Genomic DNA, 22,919 nt, shown 5'->3' with positions numbered 1-22,919 from the left:
ATTTAGCTTGGATAACAACACTTGTGAGAGAATTTTTTTAAAAAGTAAATGAAATTCTGTGGATTATAATCTTTAGAACTATATAGCCCAATATCCATCTTGTTCTCTGGTGTGACATAAATCTTAAAATAACTAATTCTAATGTTAAATATATGCACCTGCTGACTTTGATGTTATTATGTGCCTTACATCTTTTTATTACATACATACTTTCAAAATACTGCTTTTAAAAAAACTGTTTTAAATCATTAATTTATGCTTTAGTTTACTTTTCAGAGTCGCAGGAGATCTTCCAAAGCACCTACAGTGTATCAATCTCTTTCTTATAGGAAAATAAAGCTGTAAATGAAGTGGGTAGAATGGAAATTAGGCAACAAGGGACTTAAAATTTTAATGAAAACCATGTGCTTTAGTCTCATCTCTTGCCGATAACAGAGCTTGGGTAAGAGGTGCTACTGTTGGGACTGCTGATCAGGATAGATAGGGAATATTTGCTGGGGGCGGGTGTGGAGTTGAATTGGACATTGCCCCAGGTTCTGTCTAGTTGCATCATGTTTCCTCTTGTTTTCTTCATTATTTAGTTTTCAAATAGAAGCAAAACTGAAACATTCAATGCTAATAAGTGTTTCATTATTCACATGTTACCTTTTAATAACCTAAATATCTCTGGCACATTTTGCTAAACTGAGAATGCTGGATTGCTTTCTGTAGCGTCTGCTATGAAGGAGCTCTTGCTGAATTTGAGAATATTTGTATGGGGCAGCGTATGCCAACCCTTGGAGACTGTAGGTCCCAGTGCACAATGCTTTGTTTTCATCAAAGCAGCTACTTGGAACTAGGTAGAGAAGTTCATGCCTAGTTTCTACAGGTCACACTTCAATGTTCAACTATTTACTTCATTTTAATCAAAGCAGGTATGTCCCTTGGGTTTCTGGCAGGTTGCCAGCATGTCCCTCAGTTGGGCAAAGTGTGTGTTCCTGTTTTAAATATCCAGCATGTTCTGTTGTTGCCAATGGGGGCAAACGCTGGTGCCTTTTGTGTGTGTGTGTGTGTGGGGGGGGGAAACGGGACACTATATCCCACATACTGAGGGTTAAACCACTGAAAAATCTATCTCATACTTTTCCAGCAGTTCAGAATAACCTGAGCAGTAGCCCTTGAAGAAACTTAACCACTCAGATGTGAAAATCTCCCTGCGAAATAACTTGTAAAGTTTTTACATGGTTAACAAGAAAAAGTTTTAAAGGGGATACGATCATGGCTATTAGGACCCATAATTACCTACATTCTCCTGCCCTCTTCTTTGGGTTATTTTACCTCTTCTCTCTCCCCCCTACCCCTCAGGATGCCTCTTAATACTTTCTGAAAACAACCAGCAACCATGATCAACCATATAGCTTTAAAAAACGGGCCCAGAATGGAGAAAATGTGGCAATGGAAACTCGTATCATTGTCAAGGGGCTAATATGAAGAGAAGTAACAACAAAAACCTTGTCCCCCTTTTAAAAACCATGGCTCTTGTAGATGTCTTTCAAATGTTAACTGAAAAACCAAATTGAAATGTGAATTTTCTCCTCTTCCTGTCATGAATAGCTTTAAAACATGCACCAAAGTAATAGAGAAACCCAAACTGAAATATTGTTTTTCCAAAATGTGGAATGGAGTCAGGACCTAAAAAAAGTTTGGCGAGGCTGCAAAACACATGCTAAACAATTCTTGAAGCCCCTCTGAAAATATTCCATTTCTTATAAATTAATTTAAAAAATAACTTGAAAAATCCCCCCATGTTGAAGGACTTTGGAAATTAGAAACAGCAAGAACATGTCTTCCTTCTTAACAGATGTGTTTAGGGGGAAAATTCAGCAACACAGCAGCTTCAGAAATTCTAAATATGTAAAACAATAATTGTACTTATAAGGTATTGTATATTCCTCCCTGAAAAGCAAATGCTTGACTCTGCTGGCATAGACTTCTCCTGTTTTTGTAATGTATTCTGCAGTGTAACAGAAAAAGGTGGCATTAACATTAATAGTTGTGTAGATTATTTTCCCAAGCACTTTCACAATAAATAAAGTGGGAGCAAGCACACAGGTAATGTTAGTTCTGGCATCCGATGGTGACTGGAAGTCCTGGACTGATCAGTTTCAAAGCATTTGCACTTACAATTTTCTGTATCTTCTATCTGAAATATTAATGAAGTCCCATGCCACTCCTGTGTGGTAGGTAAATGGAGTGAAACCATACAAGACCATCATTATTAGGCAACCTCATGTCTTCAGAAGACATCTCAAGTATACTATTTAGCTCCAACTTTAGTTAAAAACCACCTTCCTCAAAGAACTGTGCTTTGTTGATTCCTAGATTTGTTGCTTAAGACAGCTTTTACTGTACTATCTTTATTAACCTCTATGCCTCAGTTTCCGGATGTGGTAAGTGACTTGCTCAAGGTAACAAAGGAAGTCAGTGGCAGGTCTGGCAACAGAACAGATTTCAGCTCCCAGTCCTGTGCCTTAGCTACAGGCCCATCCTTCCTCCCTCTTGGGCTACATCTATACTGTAGCTGAGAGCCTTCTTCCCAGCTTGGGTAGAAAGATGCTAACTCTGCTCGAGCTAGCATGCTAAAAATAGATGTCGCTGGGGATGGCACGGGCTAGTCACCTGAGTCCATACACCCAGGGGGTCGGGTGGGCGTGTACTTACGTAACCAGCCCAAACGACTGCCTCTGCTACTCTGGCAACTCTGCTGTTTTTAGTGCATCAGCTCAAGCAGAGCTAGCATGTCTTTTGTGCACCTGAACTGGGAAGCCGTGTAGCCGTACCCTTTTAGTGGCTTTGTTGAATACAAAGTAAGTGGGTGTGTTTTATATTGAAAAGTAAACCCAGTGGCATGGAAGCATTTGCAAAGGGGGTGGCCAGGCAACTGAAAAGCATGTCTCAGGGTAGAGGAGACCATGAGCAGTCTGCAGAGAGAGCTGTGCAAGAAAGGGAGGTACAGAGAAGATAAGAGGGGAAATGGAAATAAAAAAGAAAAGTAGAGGGGTGATAAAACATCACAGTAAGGACAGTAAATGTATGTATTCAGTGTTTGTATTTTTCTTGTTAATAACTGACATAGGCTTATTGTGATTGTGAGCGAGCATGGGAGGCGTAGTACCCACGGCAACCTTTTAACATGTGGTCCACAATGGAAAAGCTTGAGAACCACTGGCTTGTCAGATGGTTAAACCAGTTAGAGGTGAAAAGCAACATTATCTGGTTCCCTATCAGTCAGTTTATTTCAACACTATATGAATTTTAACTGAGAAATTAATGGAGTTAGGGTCAGACAAATGACTTTAAAAAAAAAAAAAGACCCTTCAGAACAGATCTGCTCCCTGTGTATATTCCGTTTAATGTGCTCCTTTTCTGGCAGAAATAATTTTCTCTTGAGTTATGCCTGCAGAGTTACCACAGCTCTGGGAGGCTGAGCTGGGTTCTGTTCTCTCTGGTATATTGTCAGGATGATTGCTAATGAAGTTCTAGCTGCAGCTGATGAATGACTAACAAGGAAGAACACAGTTTCCTAGCTGTACTGGTGACAGCTGCTTAGGTCAGAACACCTGGTCATAGCTGGAGTTTACAGCCTCCGAAATAAAAAAAAAACAAAAAATACACATTTTTTTACCTGTAAACTGGGTTAATTTGATCTAGAAAAACTGATTCAATAAACGTGAAACCTACATTGCCATTTTTACAAAATAGCTTTCTAGGGTGTAATCACACTTGAGCAAGACTTTGACAATTTAAATTGGCATTTCAATAGTTTTTTCTTAATGTTTTTTCTTCCAAGAGGCTCAAAGCACTGTACAAAAATCAAGCTTTGCAACACTATTGCAAAAGAGTAAACTGAGGCATGGAAATAAAGTGACATTCATATTGTTTCCATCAGTGCAGGAAAATAATCCGGGAATTTTAGGTTTCTAGTTCAGTGCTCTAATCTCGTGGTTCTCATACTATGGTTCATGAAGCATTCACTTATGGTGTGTTGAGAACAGAATGGTCACATGGTGCTGGTTCTCTAGTTTCTAGCTGCTAAATTTTATGTTAACATTGCTTTAAAAAAAATAAATAGGAAAGTATCTAATGTTACTATGGCATGTCAGACATTGAAGCATTTGCCATAAGGATATTACCGATCACATCTAGAAGGGGGGAGATGGCTCACAGTCACTAAAAGGATTTTGTGTGTCCACAAGTCACTCTTTTAGATGTGGTCCAAGCTATAAAAAAGTTGGAAAGCCCCTGCTCTAATCACTATACACCACTGCCTCTAAAGAATGCACGTTCAAATAAGGAAGACTTACAAATTTTGCAAGGGATGTTTTTAAAAGTGCTGTCTTGAAATAAAAGGGTGAATGAAAATATTGTTGGATTAGCTGTAATGTGGGTCTCTCCAAAGAACTGAATGTTTTTATTCTAAGTCGTATTCTGAGGGAGCTAGATGCAGATGGAAAAGTTTGTTTTAATAGCTGCTGTATCTACACTTTCTCCATCATTGCTCCATCTCCATTTCTGCATAAGCCAAAGGTCTCCCCTCCATTCCTACTGTTGCACTTTGTAGATGGAGCACCCGTATGTGTGTGTTCTCCTCATGCAGTTGCTAATTTTTAATAATTCTTTCTATCCAAATACTAAAGAAGCACAACATTGATCCACTTTATGGTTTCAAAAGTTCACTCTTAAGGGTGGCAAACTTGTGCTAGAATTACAAGATATCTCTAGAAGAGGGGTATTTAAATGTCGGTTTCATATTTGACACTAAGTTTAACTTGGTTATCAGAGAAGGTAATAAATTGTTACTTTGGGGTCATGCTGTGATAAATATGGAAATTTTATGTCAGAAAAATATTTGAATGAAGCTCACCCTTGATTTCTTAGAAATCCTACCACACAGAAAGCCATCCCCACCATTTGCAGGAACTGCTACTGTGCCCTGTGGTTCCTGAGATGCTGTTACACAGCAAGATCCAGCATCTCTTCAGGTTTGTTTTCTAAAATATATTTTTTAAAACCCTTCCACTCCCCCATGGCACATCTACACACTGATAATATGGCATTTACAACCTTCTCCTGGCAGTGCAAAACCTGGCCGGTCGGTAAAGCCCAGGTTGCCATATACCACAGCAAATTGAGCTGAAGGCCATGTCTGCGCTATGGTTGCCCTAGCGGCCCAGCTATGGTGCAGTAGCTATGCCGCTGTAGCGCCCGTGTAGAGACTTCCTGCATCCACGGAAGAGGTTTTTCCATCTCAGGAACTCCGGCTCCCTGAGGAATGGTAGTTAGGATGATGGAAGCATTCTTCCATCAACCTTGCTGGGTCTGCACCAGGGGTTAGGTTGGCATAACTTCAGCGTTCAGAATTTTTAAATTCTTTTAATAAACTGTTAACATAGACGATGGGATTTGATTTTAAATGATTGGTTAAAAATAATCTCTTTGTAATGGCTTGTGGGAATGTCTAGTGTCTCTTAAAACTCCACCACTGTCACCAAGAGGCAGTGGCTGATTTTTCTTTTATATGCAGCCTTTGTGCTATATTTCATGCTCTGTTGCTAGCTCTGAAGCAGGAGCTAACAAAAAAGCTGACGCTCAGGTTGATAAACTTGCATAAACAAGGAAATAAGCTCCATTTTTAGGGCTTGGAAACTCACTTCTGTGCACTCATCAGTGATGATTCTCTGCTTTTGTGGGAAGACAGAGTCCTGCTGATAATTGATGTGTTGCTCCCCTTTCTCCATTTTGCCCTTGCACAAACCAGGGAAGAAAGAAATAATTGCTAGAGCTCTCCATCCTCACCTGTGTGGCTGGAGAGGGAAGATTAGTCAGGAACTCTTACCAAGAGAGCATGTGGCAATAACACCCTCATCCAGGGGAGAAAGGGAGGGTAGCTCTACATTTCAGGCACCTACTTGTTAAAGCAGGTATTAAAGATGCCAAATGGACATCTCAATAGAGTATTACCTTTGGGCCACGTTGGAAATCCCAGCTTTGGTATCTGCATTGACTGATATAAACAAAATTTTTAGCCTTGATGCTGTTGCTGTCTGGATCTTTATAGCTGTTTGCTAAATGTAAATAATTAGTAATAAGCTGTTTTAATTTTCAACTTCTAAGAGCATATTCATTTAAAGGTAATTTCAAAACAAGTACTTCAGTGTGGTGTTATGTGATATGTCTAACATGTCTCCTTAGTATCTTGCAAACAATCACACCTAAAGTCTGTTCTCTGACTATAATGTTAGCTATATTACCCTGCGGGAGTTGGATTTTTTCCTGTTGACAAGGGCTATCAGGCAGATGTCTTTGAATGAAGTATTAAACTAAGCAGATTTTTCAAAGTTATGCACATTTTTAGAAAATTAAGTGTGAAATCTTTGGAGGAAATACAAAAGACATAGTATACTTATGATGTAATATAGCAACCAGACCAGCTAGTTTAGTTGTCTTGCCTCTTCGGGAGGAATCTCCAAGGAGCTAGTTAGTCTGGATGCTTTCATGTATGGTATTTAGGGTATAACTATGGCTAACCTTTCACAGATGAAAGCTTTTTAGCCATGAGAAATTCACCCTTAACACACCTAAGTAGAATCAGGGGGACAACTGCAAAACCATTTAGAGAATTGCTTAAGACTAGACTGTTTCTTTGGGGAAGAGGCAGATTGCCTTCTTTTAAACATTCTTTTAGTCTTTAGAGCTCTTTGTTTTGGGACAAATCCTGAAAATAAAAATGTTTCAAGCTTTCTGCATATGTGTGAACTGTACTTCAGGTGTCTAATGGATGCCCCCTCTTAAAATAAGACTTACCATTTTAAGAGAGATGATGGCAGGTTCCCCATTAACCCAAAGGCAAGGGATTCTGGTGTTGCTCAAGTGAGAGGATTCCATGTTTATCAATATCTATTGCTCAAGGAGGGACATCCAAGATGTTCGACATGGTAAATGCTGAAGGCACCAGACTGATGGGGGGGTATAAGATCAATTATTCGAACTGAGCACTTGTAGTGACCGAGAGTTAACATTGCATACACTTCTGTTAGAATCCACTGTTTTAGGAGTTCATAAATGCTGGACTGAAATTTTCAAACTGGTCTCTTCCTGAAGGCAAAAATTTTGGGAGTCTGAGTAAACATGTTTCAGCAGTTTGTGAGCATGGAGGTGGTGTGCATGGCTGGCTGGCTGGCTGGCTGAGTACAGGGCCCCTGGGATCTAGTGCTGAGGCTGATTCAGACTGCCTGGAGGAGCTCTAAAGTTCCTGCGGTGCACAGAAGATGGGCTGCTGACAAGACTCTCTGGTAACATCTATGCAAAAAGGTTCAGATTGTGGAATTGACATGCTGGTTCTTTTGTGGGTGAAGCTCCATATACTTTCTCTCCTTTTTTGTGTTTAAAAAAATCGATTAAAACTAAAAAAACTATTAAGATGGCATAGTTAAACAGTTCAGGGAAATGCTAAAGTTAAGGTTGTGCACATGGTCTTAACTTTGTCCCTTTATCCATGTCTGACATTAGTTTTTAATTACATGATCGCTTTCTTAAAATGCCATATTGTATTTCTACAATCTTAGACATATGTCACATTTTGTAATACTGTACTCTAGTCAGTCATTTATATGAAACATACACATAAATGTACTTCCCCTGTGTGTTTTAGATTAAATATAATTTAGGTACTGTTATGGCACCCTCACTGTACTATCTAATACTGAAAATTTGCTGCCTTGTAGAGGCAGACTACAATTCAAAGCTAAGAAGATCCTCCTCCCAGTCAGTTTGCCCCAAATTGCATCAGAGAGAGACTCTGCTCAGGTTAAAAAGAAAAGGGTGCTACCAAATTAATTAAAAAAAAAAAAAAAACCTTAGAGAAGAAAACATTCTATAGAATTCTGTCAAATGTATCCTGGATAATTATTGCAGTGAAAACAGTGTAAATATAAAGAATAAGAAGAAATCACAAGATGCTACAGAAATATATTTGAGATTGTAGAAAAAATAACTTATTGAGAAACAGTATGTGATCATGTAATGTAATTAGATTGTCATCATGCATAAACACAAGGGTTGTGTACACAATTTTAATTTTGGTATTTCTCAAGTTTTACCTGCTTAACCAGGAAGCCTTTAACTTCTTATGGACATCTTTTTTTTGTTTTTGCTGAAATTTATTTTTTATGCACAGACAGGAATACTCATCATTGTATAAAACACATACCCCACTCCTGTTTTGCTACTGAGGAGGTGGTGGTGACTTGCTAATAAAACTAGACTTGGGGCTCTCTTCCTTAAATATATTGTAGTTCCACAAATTACCCATATAAAAGCAGGCAGTCTGGTGTTTGCTCTTACAATTTTTTTTCTTCTACTAGAAGGCATTATCCATACAGGTTTCAGAGGAACAGCCGTGTTAGTCTGTATTCGCAAAAAGAAAAGGAGTACTTGTGGCACCTTAGAGACTAACCAATTTATTTGAGCATGAGCTTTCGTGAGCTACAGCTCACTTCATCAGATGTTTACCGTGGAAACTGCAGCAGACTTTATATACACACAGAAATCATGAAACAATACCTCCTCCCACCCCACTGTCCTGCTGGTAATAGCTTATCTAAAGTGATCAACAGGTGGGCCATTTCCAGCACAAATCCAGGTTTTCTCACCCTCCACCCCCCCACACAAATTCACTCTCCTGCTGGTGCTAGCCCATCCAAAGTGACAACTCTTTACATAATCAAGTCGGGCTATTTCCTGCATAGATCAAGGTTTTCTCACATCCCCCCCACCCCCATACACACACAAACTCACTCTCCTGCTGGTAATAGCTCATCTAAACTGACCATTCTCCAGGTTTAAATCCAAGTTAAACCAGAACATCTGGAGGGGGGGGGTAGGAAAAAGCAAGAGGAAACAGGCTACCTTGCATAATGACTTAGCCACTCCCAGTCTCTATTTAAGCCTAAATTAATAGTATCCAATTTGCAAATGAATTCCAATTCAGCAGTTTCTCGCTGGAGTCTGGATTTGAAGTTTTTTTGTTTTAAGATAGCGACCTTCATGTCTGTGATTGCGTGACCAGAGAGATTGAAGTGTTCTCCGACTGGTTTATGAATGTTATAATTCTTGACATCTGATTTGTGTCCATTTATTCTTTTACGTAGAGACTGTCCAGTTTGACCAATGTACATGGCAGAGGGGCATTGCTGGCACATGATGGCATAGATCACATTGGTGGATGTGCAGGTGAACGAGCCTCTGATAGTGTGGCTGATGTTATTAGGCCCTGTGATGGTGTCCCCTGAATAGATATGTGGGCACAATTGGCAACGGGCTTTGTTGCAAGGATAAGTTCCTGGGTTAGTGGTTCTGTTGTGTGGTATGTGGTTGTTGGTGAGTATTTGCTTCAGGTTGCGGGGCTGTCTGTAGGCAAGGACTGGCCTGTCTCCCAAGACTTGTGAGAGTGTTGGGTCATCCTTTAGGATAGGTTGTAGATCCTTAATAATGCGTTGGAGGGGTTTTAGTTGGGGGCTGAAGGTGACGGCTAGTGGCGTTCTGTTATTTTCTTTGTTAGGCCTGTCCTGTAGTAGGTAACTTCTGGGAACTCTTCTGGCTCTATCAATCTGTTTCTTTACTTCTGCAGGTGGGTATTGTAGTTGTAAGAAAGCTTGACAGAGATCTTGTAGGTGTTTGTCTCTGTCTGAGGGGTTGGAGCAAATGCGGTTGTATCGCAGAGCTTGGCTGTAGACGATGGATCGTGTGGTGTGGTCAGGGTGAAAGCTGGAGGCATGCAGGTAGGAATAGCGGTCAGTAGGTTTACGGTATAGGGTGGTGTTTATGTGGCCATTGTTTATTAGCACTGTAGTGTCCAGGAAGTGGATCTCTTGTGTGGACTGGACCAGGCTGAGGTTGGTGGTGGGATGGAAATTGTTGAAATCATGGTGGAATTCCTCAAGGGCTTCTTTTCCATGGGTCCAGATGATGAAGATGTCATCAATATAGCGCAAGTAGAGTAGGGGCTTTAGGGGACGAGAGCTGAGGAAGCGTTGTTCTAAATCAGCCATAAAAATGTTGGCATACTGTGGGGCCATGCGGGTACCCATAGCAGTGCCGCTGATCTGAAGGTATACATTGTCCCCAAATGTGAAATAGTTATGGGTAAGGACAAAGTCACAAAGTTCAGCCACCAGGTTAGCCGTGACATTATCGGGGATAGTGTTCTTGACAGCTTGTAGTCCATCTTTGTGTGGAATGTTGGTGTAGAGGGCTTCTACATCCATAGTAGCCAGGATGGTGTTATCAGGAAGATCACCGATGGATTGAAGTTTCCTCAGGAAGTCAGTGGTGTCTCGAAGGTAGCTGGGAGTGCTGGTAGCGTAGGGCCTGAGGAGGGAGTCTACATAGCCAGACAATCCTGCTGTCAGGGTGCCAATGCCTGAGATGATGGGGCGCCCAGGATTTCCAGGTTTATGGATCTTGGGTAGTAGATAGAATATCCCAGGTCGGGGTTCCAGGGGTGTGTCTGTGCGGATTTGATCTTGTGCTTTTTCAGGAAGTTTCTTGAGCAAATGCTGTAGTTGCTTTTGGTAACTCTCAGTGGGATCATAGGGTAATGGCTTGTAGAAACTCGTGTTGGAGAGCTGCCGAGCAGCCTCTTGTTCATATTCCGACCTATTCATGATGACAACAGCACCTCCTTTGTCAGCCTTTTTGATTTAGATAAGCTATTACCAGCAGGACAGTGGGGTGGGAGGAGGTATTGTTTCATGATTTCTGTGTGTATATAAAGTCTGCTGCAGTTTCCACGGTAAACATCTGATGAAGTGAGCTGTAGCTCACGAAAGCTCATGCTCAAATAAATTGGTTAGTCTCTAAGGTGCCACAAGTACTCCTTTTCATTATCCATACAGACTCCCTTGAGGAGAGATTGGAAGAGGCAGTAAAGGCAGACTAGGTGGCAGCTTGCCAACTGAGTTTCTATTCATTCCAGTTAAGAACATTGCATGAGTGAGGTACAGTCAGAAGAACTGCCCTTGTTTGTATTTGAATTAAAAAACAAACTTGCAATGCCATTTAGTTTCACATTTTAGTTGATGTATCTCAGTTCTCCAGTTGTATGAGATTTTTGAAGTAACCAGAAAGGATCCTAGAGTTCTGTTTCTTTGGGCAGGTCTACAAATGTAAACTGATGCTTTTCTAGCATCTTGATGTGGAAAAGGCTTGATTGAGGCATGAATAAGGGTGAAGTAGTCACGGCCTCTTTTCCTGCTCTGTCCAGGAAACCCAAGTAGGGGAATTTTTTTCACATCTGGCAATGGTGATGCATTTTTTAAGTCAGAACAGCCTTTCACTGACTTAAAAGTCAACAAGAGCAGACTTAGTTCTACCTATTTTACTGTTGTATGTTCTGACTGGGAATCAACATCTTCCTTTCTTTTTCACTCAGGCCAATTTTAGAATCATTTTTTAAACACAGCTCAGTTTTTGGTGTGCATATTAGGTGGTTTCCTTCCCTAATTGGTAATTTTAGTAATGTAAGTCCTTGGTATAGGAGCCACTCTCTCATCTCTGGTCATCTGAAGAAATTCTAATCCTAGGTGCTAATGTATTTCCACTGCAAGGTACTATGACATAACTATATTTTGTGACCTTTTAATGCCTGTTTGGAAACTCTCCATTTTATGAAAGTTAATGACAAATATTTAGTTCAAAGTTCATTTAAGCAGCCTAATTTGTAACATGTCATTAATCTAACATTTACTGAGAATGAGCGCTCAATGCTTATGCTAGAAAGCTTGTGTGTATATGTGTGTATATATATATACACATGTGCGTGTGTGTATGTGTATATATATATATATATATACGTGTGTGTGTGTGTGTATATGTATATATATATATATATATATATATATACGTGTGTGTGTGTGTATATATGTATATATATATAAAATAAATACAAAATTGCAAGGGGCAGGAAAAGGTTCTCCATTTCCTCCCTCACCTGGTAAACATATATATATTTATGGGGTGGGCAAGGAAAAGGTAACCTACCTGCCCCATGCAAATCCAATTGCTAGAGTTAGTTTTTGAAATAGTCTCCGTAGACCGGAGTGCCTAAACTTTGTTTAATTGAGGGATGCATTGGCAACTAGCCATACCTAATTTGCATTAAAAGAAGTAGATTGCAGTTCGCTAACCATTAATTTGAGTGAAACCGCCTAGGGTGGGGCCTGTAGGTCTTGGCCTACAATGTTCTGTCTTGGACTGGATAACAAGGCCAATTAAGTCATGCTGGAACTTTGCAGATTGGGACTCATAGTCTCCCTGAGCCATGTCTCGATTGGATATGGGCTTCAGAGAGGGCCTTATTGTAGAAATGTATGATGTCTTAGTGGAAGTTGTGTAATAACTTGGCTAGATTTGGGCATTTGCTTTATTGTGGATTTGTATTCTGTAAACACAGGGAGGTGGCTGTCAGCTTGCTCTCAAGAGGAAGCCAAGGTGAAAACCATTCTTGCAGCTTGTTAAAAGGTCTCTTTAAAGACCTTGAGGCTGTTAAGTACCAGGTGTATTTTGCAAGGGGCTTGTCTGCTTAACATTGTGTTAAATGATCCGCTTGGTGCAAGTTTAAGAACCAAACTAAAATATTCAGATATCTGAAAATATAGATGAGTGTGAAACCACTGAAGATATGGAGTAATCAGCTGCACCTCTAGCTTCAGGAAATGCTGTCTGATCTGTAACCTGTCTAAAATTTAACTTGTAGGCTGGCTGATGTCATTGTGTGATTACTAGATGTATGGTACTTTGTACTTGCAGAGTTGCTACAATAGAATCTACAGGGACACATTCAGTCAATTAGTTGTACTTTTACTTACAAATAACTTTAAGGGGAAAATGTTCAAATACAGACATGGCTTCTACTGTTGCAGAGACTGAAGTAGCTAACATTTATTCGTACCTTGAAGGATCTGCATCCTGTTTTTCTTTTTTGCATATGGACAACTCTTTAAGTGCCTGATCTTTTCATATGTAAAATAGAGGTTATGACGAAAAATAGTCTCTTTGGAATGAATTTGTCAGATGTCCAAGGTGTCTGTATCTTGTTCTTCCTCAGTCAGTTGTTGGCATTCGGCATGTATTCTCATTAAAGATTAATGTATACTTCTGAATAGAATAAGTGTGTATAAGTGTGGTAAACTTTCTTGCACCTGACTGATGCACTCTACAGCCTCAACATTCACAGAACTGTTTGTCATTCAGAAGGGACAATGTCCTCTTGTGTGCAGAGTTTACACTGGGGAGGAAGGTGAGGAGGAGCAGATATTAGCGAAGGCATGTTTCAAGACTATAAATGGAGTTCCCTTGTGATGCGAGAGGAGATGGGAAAGCAAATTGTTTCCAGGACAATTGTTTCATATAGGCAAGAGCAGCCCTCCTGTTTGGGCTACTTTATGCAGCTTGATTTTGGCTGCCATTTACTTTTTTCCTTATCCTGGACAAAATATCAAAATAAAGTGAATAGATGGAGGAGGAACATTTTTAGAGAGTGGCATACTGGAAATATTTCAACTTAAAACTTGAACAAACAGGCCTCCTATGAGTAAGTGGTAATTCTGAGAATATATTTAAATATAAAGAACAGTGCAAAGGTCTATATTAATGTTAAGGAAGGGAACATTATCATTAAGCTTGAAACTCTTCAGTTGTAAGCCCCATTTTTGTTCACATGCCTAGTCAGAAATTTTCCTTTTGAACCGAAAGCTTTCTATGCAGTGTTTCTCTGTTTTCCCATGGAAACTTGTGTGCTTATAACTGCTGTGAAACATAACATGTGACTTGTTATCTCTGTGGAACCTAATTACATCATATATTTTGGGGGTGGGTGGGAAATGTTTTAATATCAATGAGAGATTCAAATATTTTTCAGTAGTGTATATTACTTATACAGTACAAGTGGCTGCAGTGTTGTACAGCTGTCAGCTCTGTTTTTCCCCTCCAACATTAACTGAGTGTTAAGGTTGCATGCTTTAAAGTCAGGAAATGAGAAAATTACGGTTATCAATAGTGTTAACTCACCCACATTTCACAAGCTATTTGTAGTGAGTTAAAGTACAAGTGGCTCTTGACATTTCTTGTGCAGCTCTCTATGAAAATGTACATACTTCTATAAGCTGTTTCAAAGCAGACAATAAAAAACATTATAGATATGGCATATGTTCACCCTATGAATTTGATGTAAAACTATGTATTTAAGATATCCTTTCACAGTTATTAATCTAAGAACGTAGTAAGCTGTTTATTACCATGGTGTCCAAAGGATTTTTCATCAAATTTGCTCTTATAACTTTTGCATTTCTCTCAGTTTTGATAAAGAAATCAGTCTCCAGTCCATTTTCTTTCTGGTTCCCATGCACCAGTACAATTCTGTGTTTTGGTTCAAACCCTGGAAGACAATACTTAAATTCTAAACCATTTTTATTGAAGCATTTTCATGAAACGAAAAATCTTTTACCAGATTCTGTAAACTTTCAAACATTCTAAATTTGTGATCTAGGTAACAGAGTAGAAATTAGAGAAACGTAGGCCTGGTCTACACTAGGTATTTATTTTGGTATAGCGATGTCTTTTAAGAGTGTGGGAAAAATCCACACCTGTGAGAGAGGTACCTATACCGACCTAACCCCCATTGGCACAGGAGAAGCCTTTCCATCAGTGTAGGTAGTGTCTACTTACAGTGGCGCACCTGCAGTGCTGTAGCATTTTAGGTGTAGACATATCCAAATTGTTTCCCCCTTTAGTAAAGACTTACCTTTCTTACGTATTTTCTCCTTTATCTTAAATTGTAATTTTCTTCAGGGGCACTTTTGGATTTAAATTGCAGTCCTAAATAAGTGTGTGTACACTCTAAATTACCAAATAAGGGGTGCATAATGGTGCTTCCTCAATAACAACTGCAACATCAGTGAAACAGATGATGACAATTCTGTGTGCTGCTGCTTGGCCCCTCAAGGGATATGGTAACGGAGGACCAACACAGCACAGAGGGTGCTGAATGAGGCCTTCCTTACACAGGCTGCTGCAGGATGGGTGAAAGTGAGTAGGGACTGACCCTAGGCGAGAGAGGCAAATGGAACAGGACTAACCTCCAAAAGTCAGGAGACTACCATTTTGCCTGTGGAAGGAAATGTGATTAGTGAGGGGGAAGGTATGAAAATAAAAGGAGAGAGTGGCAGTGTAAAATGGTGAGAGGGAAACGACTCTGACAGAAAATCCAAGAGGGGAGAAAAATAACAATTTTCAGAGGGAAATTCAACCTTTCAGTTGCACTGCTGAAAAATGTATATTCCTCTAAAATGCCACTTTCTCTTCCTAGCAGTTATAGCTGAAACATGCAGGAGCTCTGCTGCTCCCTCCTTCTCCCATACGAAGGCACATATTGAACCACTTGGGTTTTGCCACTCATCGCCTGCAGCCGATATAAACACAGGAGGGTCGTGACACCACTGAAGGTGAAGTTGGGCATTGATATATCTAAAATAGCTTTGCCCTCCGGGGGGAGTGTTTTGCTTCTGCCTTGGTATTTGCTCCCTGGTATCTGCAATTGGAAGCGGTGGAAAGTCAGTGGTCAATGACTCCTACACTTCTATGGGTCAAAGCAATAATGGAAAACTAGGTCTGTCTTCTTTACATTCATTTGCCACCATTATGTTTTTAAAGGGCCTGTTGCTAATGTGTACAGCGCAATACTTGTTGAAGGAATATTTGTCGGTTTCACTGTGGTCTGTCTTGCTCTTCAGGGAAACCTGGGATGAGAATCTCTCCCTGCTTAGGTCAGTTAATTACTCAGTACAGACTCCTTTTGTGTTGGTAGGTCTGACCAGGGCACCATCGGAACTCTGCATCTTAAAGCATGTCCCTGTATGACAGAATTTGCTGAGCAGTGGGCAAAACTCAGATGGAAAATAGTAAAAACAAAGAGCTGCCTACTTGGTATTGCCACATTTGCCTCCTGGTCCATGAATTATTGATCTGATTTCTCCGCCTCCTCTGCTTCTGGGGGCTACTACAGCTCCTCCACTCTCTGAGTGCCTTGGAATGCCATTTTTTATCACTCCACTGCTCTTTGCAGTCCTGTGGTTTCTGCTGTCACCTTTATACTGATTTCCAAATTTGCTTCACTCTGTCTCTTCTGTGTGTGTCCATTGCTCAGCTCCTGTTTCTCAGAATCTTCCCCCTCAGTATTTCTGCACCATCTTGAGTTCAGTGTCTAAACCTATGAGAATCTTCCTTGCTTGTGGCCATAAACCCATCAAACATGTCACTTCCAGGACGGGGAAACCACACCTTAGAGCTTGCTTCCTTCCTTCTTAGATTTGCCAGGGGTGGTAATTGTGGTGTTTGGTTGTTTTTTTTAATGAGTTTGTAAGGATTTTTGAGAGGGGTTGCATCTCTGTATATTCAATTTTCTTTCCCTTTTTCTTTCGGTCTTTTAACAAAGGGGTTTGTTTTATCTTTCGGATTTAAGAACATCTGATGGGGGGAGATATTTTCATTGATTCTGCATATTAGGGCAGTCAATATAGGTTCAGCAAGTTTTTTTTTTAAAAGGAGAAGAAAATACCTTGCTTTTTCCTGTCCAGTTGTCTTTATAATAGTTGTTCCTTTCTGTGTTTTCTCCTTTTGTTACTTCATTTGTTAGTATGGATCCATAGAGGAAACCTTTTCCTGAAGTCCTCCCACTAAGGGGGTTAATAGACCCATTTACATTGCAACCACACTGAGGATTTTAGGGAAATCTAATTCTGTAGTGTCAGAAGCTGAAATGTGGACTGACAACTGGCATTTTTACCGCTGTCAACAAACTGTGCTTAAAACAGGTCTCCTTGCATGGTGGTGAAAAAGCTCTACACTCACGCTCCCACCATGGCTAGTACCAGTGGTGCACCACCAGCATTAAAATAACAAGGTGCTTTCCCTAAAATGTTGTGTGGCCATGGTCTGAGTTCTGCTGGTGAAAAGCTTACATTAAATACCTGGAATAATGTGATGGAAAACTTTGTGTCAATGAACTTCATAAATTACAAGAATCTGTAGGATCATTCAAGGCTCTTTAAAAAATAACACTGAATTAAAATGCATCTGCAGAGTGGTAAGATCCTCTCCAATACAATAATTTAAGATAACGTAGCTAGATTGGAAGATTGGAAGGTCTGAAGAATAAATTCAGAGCCACCAACCCTCGTATATTAGGTGTAAAGGATGGGTCTGAAATCATCCTTTTATTGCCTATTAGAAGAAATAGGGTGGTTTTGAACAATTAAAAAGCTTTTTGTTTGCCATCTAGAAGCTCAATGAGGCAGCTAGCAAGAGATGTTAAGAGTAACAAGAAGGGTTTCTTCAGGTATGTTGGCAACAAGAAGAAAGTCAAGGAATGTGTGGGCCCCTTACTGAATGAGGGAGGCAACCTAGTGACAGAGGATGTGGAAAAAGCTAATGTACTCAATGCTTTTTTTGCCTCTGTCTTCACGGACAAGGTCAGCTCCCAGACTACTGCACTGGGCAGCACAGCATGGGGAGGAGGTGACCAGCCCTCTGTGGAGAAAGAAGTGGTTCGGGACTGTTTAGAAAAGCTGGACGGCCACAAGTCCATGCGGCCGGATGCGCTGCATCCGAGAGTGCTAAAGGAGTTGGCGGATGTGATTGCAGAGCCATTAGCCGTTACCTTTGAAAACTCATGGCGATCGGGGGAAGTCCCGGACGACTGGAAAAAGGCTAACGTAGTGCCCATCTTTAAAAAAGGGAAGAAGAATGATCCTGGGAACTACAGGCCTGTCAGCCTCACCTCAGTCCCTGGAAAAATCATGGAGCAGGTCCTCAAGGGAATCAATCCTGAAGCACTTAGAGGAGAGGAAAGTGATCAGGAACAGTCAGCATGGATTCACCAAGGGCAAGTCATGCCTGACTAATCTAATTGCCTTCTATGATGAGATAACTGGCTCTGTGGATGAGGGGAAAGCCGTGGACGTGTTGTTCCTTGACTTTAGCAAAGCTTTTGACATGGTCTCCCACAGTATTCTTGCCAACAAGTTAAAGAAGTATGGGCTGGATGAATGGACTATAAGGTGGATAGAAAGTTGGCTAGATTGTCGGGCTCAACGGGTAATGATCAATGGCTCCATGTCTAGTTGGTAGCCGGTATCAAGTGGAGTGCCCCCAGGGTCGGTCCTGGGGCCGGTTTTGTTCAATATCTTCATAAATGATCTGGAGGATGGTGTGGATTGCACCCTCAGCAAGTTTGCAGATGACACTAAACTGGGAGGAGAGGTAGATACGCTGGAGGGTAGGGATAGGATACAGAGGGCCCTAGACAAATTAGAGGATTGGGCCAAAAGAAATCTGATGAGGTTCAACGAGGACAAGTGCAGAGTCCTGCACTTAGGATGGAAGAATCCTATGCACCGCTACAGACTAGGGACCGAATGGCTTGGCAGCAGTTCTGCAGAAAAGGACCTAGGGGTTACAGTGGATGAGAAGCTGGATATGAGTCAACAGTGTGCCCTTGTTGCCAACAAGGCCAGTGGCATTTTGGGATGTATAAGTAGGGGCATTGCCAGCAGATCGAGGGACGTGATCGTTCCCCTCTATTCGACATTGGTGAGGCCTCATCTGGAGTACTGTGTCCAGTTTTGGGCCCCACACTACAAGAAGGATGTCGATAAATTGGAGAGAGTCCAGTGAAGGGCAACAAAAATGATTAGGGGTCTGGAACACATGACTTATGAGGAGAGGCTGCGGAAACTGGGATTGTTTAGTCTACAGAAGAGAAGAATGAGGGGGGATTTGATAGTTGCTTTCAACTACCTGAAAGGGGGTTCCAAAGAGGATGGTTCTAGACTGTTCTCAGTGGTAGCTGATGACAGAACAAGGAGTAATGGTCTCAAGTTGCAGTGGGGGAGGTTTAGGTTGGATATTAGGAAAAACTTTTTCTCTAGGAGGGTGGTGAAACACTGAAATGCTTTCCCTAGGGAGGTGGTGGAATCTCCTTCCTTAGAGGTTTTTAAGGTCAGGCTTGACAAAGTCCTGGCTGGGATGATTTAAATGGGGATTGGTCCTGGTTTGAGCAGGGGGTTGGACTAGATGACCTCCTGAGGTCCCTTCCAACCCTGGTATTCTATGATTCTAAGGGGAAATCAGCATATAGTGCTTTGTCAAACTTTACAATTGTGTTTTAGTTTGTAAACAAGTGTTAATTTTGAAACAGATGAAGATGTCAGGTTTAAGTTAGGAGGGAAAGGTTCATACCTAAGGAAGAGTCTGTAAAAATTGATAGTAGAGCAGTTTTTTTCCTCTTGTCAAATTTCAGGTGATGCTGGAGGACAAATCTATTTTTACTGATTGCATTAAGGCAAGAGATTTTTGCTTCCAAACCAGTTCTACTGGTATTGGTATAACAAACTGATGGGTTAGATTAGGAGTTAAAACTAACTGAGAATTCTTAGAGGCTTTTACATCGAATTTTACAAGGTTTAAGAATATTATGAATAACTGAGAATTTGTTGTCAAGAGCAAATATCTGATTTTCGGTGAAATGCAGTGCCAAAACCTCTGCTTATTGGAGTTGGTCTCTTAGAGAAAAATGTTGAAAGAAAACATAATATGTATCAGTTTCGTGGTAGACTGTTGTGTAGTCTTACGATCAAAATTTACAAATAAAAAATTAAACTAAGAACTAAACCAGATTTCCCAAATCCTGTCCTTCCCTTCTTTAACAGGTCACTGATTCAGAGCATTCTGGATCACTTGGTAAACAAGACGCAAGCAAACAGTAGGCGTTTTAGTACGATAAATATAAATTTAAGCTTCTAGGAACAAAGAACATAGTCCGTAGTTATGGGATGGAGGACTCTGTCCTGGTGCTCACAATTCAAGAGGGATGTTGATAGGTTGGAGAGAGTTCAGAGAAGAGCCATGAGAATGATTAAAGGATTAGAAAACCTGCCTTATAGTGATAGACTCCAAGAGCTCCATCTGTTCATCTTAAAGAGAAGGTTTAAGGGGTGGCTTGAGTACAGTCTGTAAGAATCTATATGGGGAACAAATATTTAGTAATGGGCTCTTCAGTCTAGCAGAGAAATGTATAACAATCCAGTGACTGGAAATTGAAGCTAGACAGTAGACCAATTCAGCCTGGAAATAAGGTGTACATTTTTAACAGCAAGGGCATTTAACCATTGGAACAGTTTACCAAAAGTCGTGATGGATTCTTCATCACTGACAGTTTTTAAATTGAGATTGGATATTTTTCTAAAAGATCTGCTCTAGGAGGTTTTTTTGGGGGAAGTTTTATGGCCTGTGTTACACGGGAGGTCAGATTAGATTATTTTAATGGTCCCTTCTGGCCTTGGAATCTATGAACAACTTTAAAATCATCTAGACTTGCAGATTTATGGATCCTGACTATTCCTCTTTCTCCTCCCACATCCAGATTCTTGCTAAGCCTGAGCACTTCTTATTTCACCAGTGTAGGAGGTCTCCTCTCTACTTCACTAACCTCTTCCCCTCTGGTTTCTCTGCCCTTCACCACTGTCATCTTTATAAGCTACCACTGCCAAGGTCATCTTTGAAAATCTCTCTCCATAAATCTTCACTAGCATCCACTGTCCTTCAGCACAAAACTCAAGCTCAGTCCTCCTTTTCAAGACTGTGCCTGACACCACACCCTGCTACATCCTTGCCCTAATTGCATTGTGCATTGCCTCCCAATTCCCACACACTGCTCAGGCTTCTCTTCTTGACCTGCTCCTTCGTTGTGCTGGCCCACACACGTGATATGAGAGACCACAAACTCCTTAATGCTTTGCATATCCTCCAAGTTATTGTACACCTAGTGCCCTCCTTTTCCTTTTGGATAAGTCTGAACTCACCCATTTCATAAAGCATCTCAGCTATTAATAACATACCCCACACTGTTGCATGTTGTAAAAACTCTTGTGCAAAGTTCATACTCATATTTATAGCCTAGCACTATTTATTTTGTCTCCACCTGAATGCATGTGAAAGTGGGGACTTTCAGGAGTTGTTGAAAATTAAGAACTGTATGTTGCAACTTCGAGTCCCAGCTTTCCCCCAGCATTTAGCATAATTGTCTTCTATCACTGGGACCTTTGCTGATAAGTATCAAAACAATTGCAGCTTCCATTGATCCAGTTGTGCCATTCATAGTTAATGGTGCTGCTGAAACAGACAGGTATTTCTAAAAGCCAATTTAAAAATTAAGACACAGTCTTATAGAGTAGTACTTTAGCTATCAGTTGTTATAATAAGCTGTACTTTTCACTTACGTAATACCTTCCAACCCATACTATGCAAGTACTTCACAAATATTAATCCTCCTAACACCTGGGAGGTAGGTTTTATAACATCACTGCAGTTTTCCTGTAAGGGTGTGTCCTTGCATGTTCCTTCCACAACACTTAATTCAAAACATGAGTCAGCCCTCCACAAGAGTCTTACAAATGCATCAACTAAATTTATAAATCTTGGGGAAAGGTGGGACTAGCTGGTGTAGAGGAATCGTGATGTGATATGTAGCTTTTAATCTCTTGGTGGTGGTTCAAAATCCAGCCCTTGTTGCTGGTAATTTGTGTATCGGTGTTGAAAATTTCACTCGCCCGGGGCATGTAAGAATTTTTCCTGGATGAGTACCACATCAACTTTTTGCACAATGAAGCTTTATTTAAAAAAACAATAAATTCTAGTTACTAGTCCTTATGGTTGTAAAGGTAACCTTCCAAAAGCGAATAGTGTTAACACAGTGCTCTCTTCCCGAAATCTGCAGACGGCTACTGTGTAAGTGCCGCTGCTGCTCCAAGCTTTATCAAGACCCGTCTGCTATTCAGAGCCCTGCAGACGGTAGTGAAGCCGACAGGAATATGGTCAGTTTTTACAACACTGCATCTTGGGGAAAGCTGTGATCAGCAGTGGGAGAAAGAGGCACTGAAGCAATTGATTGGGGGAGAGTACTCAAATGGAGCTTGTTTGGGCTTATCTACCTGTGTGAGGAAATGGCCTATAATTTGCCCCAAGTGCAGACCCACGAGCTGTAGTGATGGTGGAAGCTGTATGGTAAGGAGAGCGCAGAAATTTACCAGTCTAACCTAGGTTAGAATACATGGTGACAAAAACACCTGAGCCCTGTCTACAATACAGCCTGAGGTGCTGCTTGAATGATAAATTATGGGTTCTGACTTGTCTACATAGGCCTAGCATGGGAGGAGCAGAATAGTGGAGACCACCTAGTTCCATCACTTACTCTTGTAGCATCTGAGGGTACATCTACATTAGAAACCTATATTAGGTCTACTTACAGCCACCGCAGTAATTACTGTGGCGGTGCATGTCCACACTACCCTCCCTCGGTCGGTGGTGTGCATCCTCACCAGGAGCGCTTCTGCCCACTTAAGAAAGGCAATGTTGGGGAGTGGAGAGCCCAGTCTCAGCTCTGCTGGCAGCTTCCTGCCAGGAGCCCAGCTGCCCCTCAGCCTCCCCTGCGGGGAGCTGGGGGGAAGCTGCCCAGGGCTTCTTGTCCCCAGGGCACCTTGACATTGACAAGGCTGAGCGGGAGTGGAGTGTGTGCAGGCTGGAAACAGTGTCTACACAGACACTGCATCGACCTAACTGTACTGACAAAAGCCCTACACCTCTCATGGAATTGGAGTTAGGTCGGTGTAGCAAGGCACTTACCTTGGTGGAAGGAAACGTTAGTGTTAGACACTGGCATAATTAGGTCGACATAAGCTGATTTATGTCCACCTAACTGTAGTGTAGAGCAGCCCCAAGTCTGTCTAGCAGTTAGAAGGATCTTAAATTGATCGGATAACTACTTTCCT

The 22,919-nt window shown here is 41.0% G+C and overlaps 1 protein-coding gene across 7 annotated transcripts in view; it reads left to right on the top strand.

Annotated features, from left to right (window-relative positions):
- ANKRD11 (ankyrin repeat domain containing 11) overlaps nucleotides 1–22,919 on the top strand; it is a 232,060-nt gene that overhangs the window by 66,573 nt on the left and 142,568 nt on the right. Inside the window, exon 3 of one of the 7 annotated variants that reach the window (XM_073308238.1) lies at nucleotides 4,918–5,021. The exons of the other annotated variants lie outside the window; for them this stretch is intronic. The gene's annotated coding sequence lies outside the window, so the exon portion shown is untranslated. The remainder of the gene's footprint in view (nucleotides 1–4,917; nucleotides 5,022–22,919) is intronic. 7 annotated transcript variants of the gene reach the window in all.

Source organism: Lepidochelys kempii, chromosome 12 (genome assembly GCF_965140265.1).
Source record: "Lepidochelys kempii isolate rLepKem1 chromosome 12, rLepKem1.hap2, whole genome shotgun sequence".
Taxonomy (NCBI): Eukaryota; Metazoa; Chordata; order Testudines; family Cheloniidae; genus Lepidochelys; species Lepidochelys kempii.
This window is presented reverse-complemented; position numbering and strand designations above follow the sequence as displayed.